This window comes from Dipteris shenzhenensis, chromosome 23, assembly GCF_047967505.1.
Source record: "Dipteris shenzhenensis isolate YYH24624 ecotype China chromosome 23, Dip_SZ_1.0, whole genome shotgun sequence".
NCBI classification, from domain to species: Eukaryota; Viridiplantae; Streptophyta; class Polypodiopsida; order Gleicheniales; family Dipteridaceae; genus Dipteris; species Dipteris shenzhenensis.
The window spans coordinates 22,747,526-22,754,892 of NC_141618.1; positions in this window are offsets into that span (position 1 = coordinate 22,747,526).

The window sequence follows — 7,367 nt, forward strand, 5'->3', positions numbered from 1 at the left end:
GAAAAAATGGAAATGCAAAAATAAAGATGTAGACATGGAAATGCGGAAATGGAAATGTAGAAACAAAAAGAGAGAAAAACATGCATCACTTCTCAGCCCTAGGTTTTAATCGATTGATGCTACCTAATGTGTGAAGATGTACATATGTGAGAGTGCTCGTGAGATAATCTAGTACTAACTAAGGAAGACTTCGGGTTTTCAAATCTTCATTATTGTTGGGGATGGCTTGCATGTTGATGTAGTAGCGCTTCAATCGGGTCCCATTTATGGTTGTGTTGAATTAGACTCCATCCAATGTTTCTAGCAGCATAGCTCCGATGGGATTCATTTTTTTAACTCTATAAGGTCCTTTGGCCTAGATATTTGAGTTTGCCCTTGTGGACTTTGGCATTGTATAGAAAAACCAAGTCACCTTCCTTGATGTCTTTGGCTTTAAGGTTTATGTCAAACCATGCCTTTATTTTGTGTGTTTTTGTTGTCATGGCATGGTAGGCGACTAATCTGGTCTCTGTATGCTTCTCCAATTGATAGTCTTTCTTTTATTGATGCATGATCTCCCATGCATTCCTATACTACTATGCATAGGCTTGGTATTACAAATTCCAATGGGACCATAGGTTCAAGGTTATACACCTATTGAAAAGGTGTATTCCCTATACTGACCTTGTTGGTATGCCCATAAGGCTACATTTAGCTTCTCTGCCCAATTAAAACGCTTTAGTTCTACTATCTTGGTGAGGATAATGCATAATATTTTGTTGGTGGATTTGGCCTATCCATTCCCTTGGGGGTAGTAGGGTGTGCTTTTTCTATGTATTACCATAAAGATAGTCGAGAGTTCTTGGATAACCTCATTGACAAAATGCATGCCTCTATCCGACACAATTTCAATGAGACATCTGAATTGGGTGATCACATTCTCGTATAAGAACCTTGGTATGCTTCTGGCATATGCCTTTCTGACTGCTTTAGCTTTAGCCCATTTGGTAAAGTAATCAATGGGCCACAATGATGTAGTGTGCATATGTTTCCTTTTTGCTCCTAGATGGATATATGCACATCCGCAAAAAAACACACCCTTAGGTGTGTTATCTAACCAAGTACTTATCGGATGGGTGTGCCTATTTGAAAACATGTCAATAATACCTAGGTCGAGGCGTAGGAAAAGTATTGTGGCCATCGGATATGCTTTGCATGGTCGATTGAGCATTAAATACCATTTTTGCCTTAGTGTCATGCACATCCGTAAAAAAACACGCTGCTAGGTATGTTATCCGATCAAGTACTTATGGGATGGGCATGCCACTTTGCATGTAAGTCAATTCCACCTATTTTAAGGTGTGTGCAGAGTATTATACCCATTGGATATGCTTTGCATTGTGGATCAAGCATAAAACACCATTTTAGCCTTACTGTCATGCACAACCATAAAAAAACATGGTCATAGGTGTGTTATTCAAACAAGTACTTCTAAGATGGGGGCTCAAATTTGCATGCAAGTCTGTTTCATATAGGTTGAGGTGTGTGCAAAGTATTGTGACCATCGGACATGCATTGCATGGTCGATCACACATTATACACCGTTTTTCCCCTAGTGATATGCACATCCGTAAAAAAGCACGCCCTTAGGTGTGTTATCTGACCAAGTACTTATCCAGTGGGTGTGCCTCTTTGAGAACATGCCAATACAACCTAGGTTGAGGCATAGGAAAAGGATTGTCCCATCGAAGATCCTTTGCATTGTCGATCGAGCATTAAATACCATTTTTGCTCTAGTGTCATGCACATCTGTAAAAAAATACGCTGCTAGGTATGTTATCCGATCAAGTACTTATGGGATGGGAATTCCACTTTGCATGTAAGTCAAATACACCTAGTTAAAGGTGTGTGCAGAGTGTTATGCCCATCAGATATGCTTTGCATTGTCGATCAAGCATAAAACACCGTTTTTGCCTTAGTGTAATGCACAACCATTAAAAAACACGGTCCTAGGTGTGTTATTCAAACAACTACTTCTTAGATGGGGGCTCCACTTTGCACGCAAGTCCGTTTCAACTATTTGAGGTGCGTGCAAAGTATTGTGACCATCAGATATGCTTTGCATGGTCGATCACGCGTTATCCACCGTTTTTCCGATAGTGATATGCACATTCGTAAAAAAACATGCCCTTAGGTATGTTATCTGACCAAGTACTTATCGGATGGGTATGCCTCTTTGAGAACATTTCAATACCACCTAGGTTGAGGTGTAGGAAAAGTATTGTGCCAATCGGATATCCTTTGCATGGTCTATCGAGCATTAAATACCATTTTTACTCTAGTGTCATGCACATCCGTAAAAAAACACGCTGCTAGGTATGCTATTTGATCAAGTACTTATGGGATGGGCACTCCACTTTGCATATAAGTCAATTTCACCTATTTTAAGGTGTTTGCAAAGTATTATGCCCATCAGATATGCTTTGCATTGTCGATCAAGCATAAAACACCGTTTTTGCCTTAGTGTCATGCACATCCGTAACAAAATACGCTGCTAGGTATGTTATTCGATCAAGTACTTATGGGATGGGTGCTCCACTTTGCACGCAAGTCCGTTTAAATTAGTTTGAGGTGCGTGGAAAGTATTGTGACCATCGGATATGCTTTGCATGGTCGATCATGCATTATCCACCGTTTTTACCGTAGTGATATGCACATCCGCAAAAAAACACCCTTAGGTATGTTATCTGACGAAGTACTTATCGGATGGGTGTGCCTCTTTGAGAACATTTCAATATCACCTAGGTTGAGGCATAGGAAAAGTATTGTGCCCATCATATATCCTTTGCATGGTTGATTGAGCATTAAATACCATTTTTACTCTAGTGTCATGCACATCCGTAAAAAAACACGCTGCTAGGTATGTTATTCGATCAAGTACTTATGGGATGGGTGCTCCACTTTGCATGTAAGTCAATTTCACCTAGTTTAAGGTGTGTGCAAAGTATTATGCCCATCGGATATGCTTCGCATTGTCGATCAAGCATAAAACACCCTTTTTACCTTAGTGTAATGCACAACCATAAAAAAACACGGTCCTAGGTGTGTTATTCAAACAAGTACTTATCGGATGGGGGATCCACTTTGCACCCAAGTCAAGTTAAACTAGGTTGAGGTGCATGAAAAGTATTGTGACCATTGGATATGCTTTGCATAGTCAATCATGCATTATACAACGTTTTCCCCGTAGTGATATGCACATCTGTAAAAAAACACACCCTTAGGTGTGTTATCGAACCAAGTACTTATCTGATGGGTGTGCCTTTTTTCAAACAAGTCAATACCACCTAGGTTGAGGTGCAAGTAAAGTATTGTGCCGATCAGATATGCATTGCATGCTCGATTTAGCATTATATACCGTTTTTGCCTTAGTGTTAAGCACATTTGTAAAAAAACACGGTCCTAGGTGTGTTATCGGATCAAGTACTTATCTGACGGACACACCACTTTTCATGTAGCTCAATAACACCTAGGTTGAGGCGGGTCCAAGGTATTGTGCCCATTGGATGTACTTTGCATGGTATATCATGTATTAAACTCTGTTTGTGCCTCAATGTCATGCACAACCATAAAAAAACACGCTTTTAGGTGTGTTATCTGACCAACTGCTTATCGGATGGGTATACCATTTTGCATGCAATGCAATACCACAATTGTTGAGGCTCATGCAAAGTATTGTGCCCATCAGATATGCTTTCCATTGTCGATCAAGCATTAAACACCGTTTTGGGCTTAGTGTCATGCACAGCCGTCAAAAAACAGAGTCCTAGATGTGTTATTCGACCAAGTAATTATGGGATGGGCACGCCACTTTGCATGTAAGTCAATAACACCTAGGTTGAGATGTGTGCAAAGCATCAGATATGCGTTGCATTGTCAATCAAGCATAAAACTGCATTTTTGCCTTAGTGTCATGGACAACCATTAAAAAACATGGTCCTATGTGTGATATTCAAAAAAGTACTTGTCGGATGGGGGAGCCACTTTGCAAGAAAGTCAATTTCAACTAGGTTGATGTGCATGCAAAGTATTATGTCTATCAGTTATGCTTTGCATGGGTGATCACACATTATACACCGTTTCCCCCTAGTGTTATGCACATCCATCAAAGAACATGCTCAAAAGAGGATTCGATCTTTAGAGAAGCTTCTTTCTTGGTCGCAATCCGAAGTGCCTCCACGTATGTTGTTGGATCTTTACTTGTTACTTTTGAGCAAAGACAAGGCTCCAAAGCCATAACAAATTTGCTCATCTTTAAGTGCTCCATCCCTGAGAGACTTTGAGGGGCCGATGATGTAGATGCCAGAGCTCGCAAAGCTGCCCTTTCATACTTTTTCCATAAAGTTTCATATTGGATTGCCAACTCAGAGACCAACTCACCCTCTCCTTGATAGAACCGGTCCAACTGCAACATCAAAGCATTTGGCGACTCCATTGCCCCAAATCTCTGCTTCATTGCTGCCACCACTTGGTCCCAGTCCTCCTTGGTAGAGTCTAGCAAGGTCTCATGCCAACTCAAGGCTACACCTTCAAGAAAATCAAGCAAAATCTCCGCCCGATCCTTCATGGACCATCCAGAAAGCTGGCATCCTCGAACAAAATCCCAAAGATAAGACTCCGGGTCTTCCCCTTGGGTCCCTCGAAACACTGGAATCTTCACCATGATGAAACACAAAAAGAAAACACCAAGATCCAAATAATATCCCAAACAAGATCCGAACAAGATCCCACAGAGCCTTAGTATACCAAGACCAACTTATTATGCATAACCACTTGTTGAAAACCCTCCACAATGTGATCCTCAACAAAATCTTCAAAAATAAGTGACCAACCAGCACCATGAAAACATTGTGTATACATGCATTCTAGAATCACCCTTCTCACAATAGGAAGTGCACATAAAAGCTTCAAGATATTGTACTCTTCATCATTCGCATAGCAAAAGAAGTTGAAATCATTAAGAATTACCACTCCACTATTATAGTCAAAAACTACCCAAAGACTCAACTTTTCTTCACACCAAGCTGCCAGTGCATGGAACAATCCCCAATCTATCATTGTGCCTGCTGCCGGCATTGTCGATTCACCAATATATTCAACAGTGCAAACATAAAGGATATGATCATGGTGATTGTGCGAATAGCTTGAGCATCACCTTCACAATCTTCAAGTTCTCTTAAACGGGTTGCAATCTCTTCTAACGGAGTTCTTCCAGGCATCTTCTTTATCTCATCAAAACACGTGCCTCTTCTAGGCATAACATGCAATCAAGTACACCCAAGACCGTTTAGTAAGGTGGGATGAATCCAATACCAAACGTACCTGGCGTCTCCACCAAAAGATGTGACATGAAGTTGGGGGTAATAAATTTTACACACCTCTTCACTTCCTGTTGCTTTCGAACTGACTGACAAAGATATTTATCATTGATAATGGGACATTAGAAAGAAGCTTTTATGCCAAGATACCACACCATACTTTCCTCCCTCAGATGAGAATGAAGATGGTAACATCCCAAGTGATGTTGTAATCAAGAATAGGGAGAAGGAAAGGATCAGCAGAGGCCATAATCTCAGCGAGCCGATCTGCACCAAAGAGAAGAGCGATACGTTGTTGAAAGAAGATCTTGTGGCTCAACATGACATGAACTGATATATATCAAGGAGTTTGAAGGGGCTGATTAGGTCGGATGGGTAGATTCCGAGGAAACATTGCACCTCCTTCATAGACACCTTTACACTTGGCTCAAAACACTCTACAAACTGTCATTAGACACAGAGGCCTCTAACTTTCAGTAGAGACATGATATCAAAGATTCAAGTACACAAAGAGATACCCTTAATATGGGCTTCACGCTGATATAAGTTTCATTGAAAACAGACAGACGGTTGAAGAGATATGGATGGTTTACTCGAAGGGGGTAAAAACTATCATGAAAACAGACTATCAGACACACAGACTCATAAAATTTTGCAGTAGTATTTGATTCAAGTTCTAATCACCTAGAGACATGCGCCTTAAAGAGAGCTTCGTGCTGATATATGTTTTATAAGAACAGAGAAGCGACCAAAAAGTTATGGACAGTTTACTAGACGGGGGTAAAAACTATTATGAAAACAGACTGTCAGACACAGAGAATCATAACTTTTTCCAGCAGTATCTGATTCAAGATCTAATCACAACAAACATGCGCTTAAAGAGAGCTTCACGTTGATATAAATTTCATTAAAATTGGACTATTGAGCAGAAAGTTATGAGCAAAATACTAACAGGGAGTCAAACTGTCATGAAAATTGCCCTCCACCCATGCTAATTTCGCCCGAGCAGGATGCTCCCTCAAGACTCCACCTTCATCAACGATCCACCCTCATAGATTTTGCCTAGAAGAGGAAAAGAAGTTTGCATGGTGGCTCGGGAAACAGATGGACCATGTGTGCACAGTGAGCAGCCGAATAGAAAGAACTTTTAAGGCTTTGAAAGAAAGAAAAGGGAAGAGACACTCAAGAGAGAGAGAACCTGAAGTGACCTTCATTACAAATAGAGTGAGAATCCACTCCAACACTACAAACACAAGGGAGAAGAAGAGGTTTCATATATAAAAGAGGGAGCGGAAGCTCCAAGACTACTCATAGAGAGAGATGGACTCAAGAGTCTACATAAGAGAATATCTACAAGAGGGAGAGAAGGCTCATGGAAGAGGCTTGGGGAGACTAGAGCTACAGCAACATGAGGCCTAATGGTGGAAGAGATTGATGAATAAGGGAGAGGAGGGCTCCTTTTATAGAGATTTTGTTACCCTCCTTCACCCATTTACAATTGCTGCCTATAGATTCCTTTCCCCATCAATCACATAAGCACGTATGTCACCATCCATAACTTTTTTGGCTACTCTTGCCATGTGTCCCATCACAAGATGCTCAAGCCTCTTAAAATATTGAGAAAGTCAAGAGTCTCCTCACATGGAGCCCATAGGGACCCTCTGTTTTCCACATGTCCACATCCTCCTTATTCCACATAGGAGTTCTAGAAGGATTCCTCTTGACTTCACACTCCTCCACATGCCTTCCACACACTTGGCATGTGGCCTCTCTTATATTATTGGAACACATGGACATGAGCCCACCTCTTTATATGACTCACTCTTCCTATTTTCTAAAAAACTCCATAATATCCCATACACAAATAACTCTCACCCCATACCAAGGTATTTATAATTCATACCTATGGTATTTACAATGAGCCATTTCACTCATCCTCTCCATCCCATACATTATCATAGAAAATAGAAATAAGTGAGAGCCACTAGGCTATCACTTGATACTCAAACT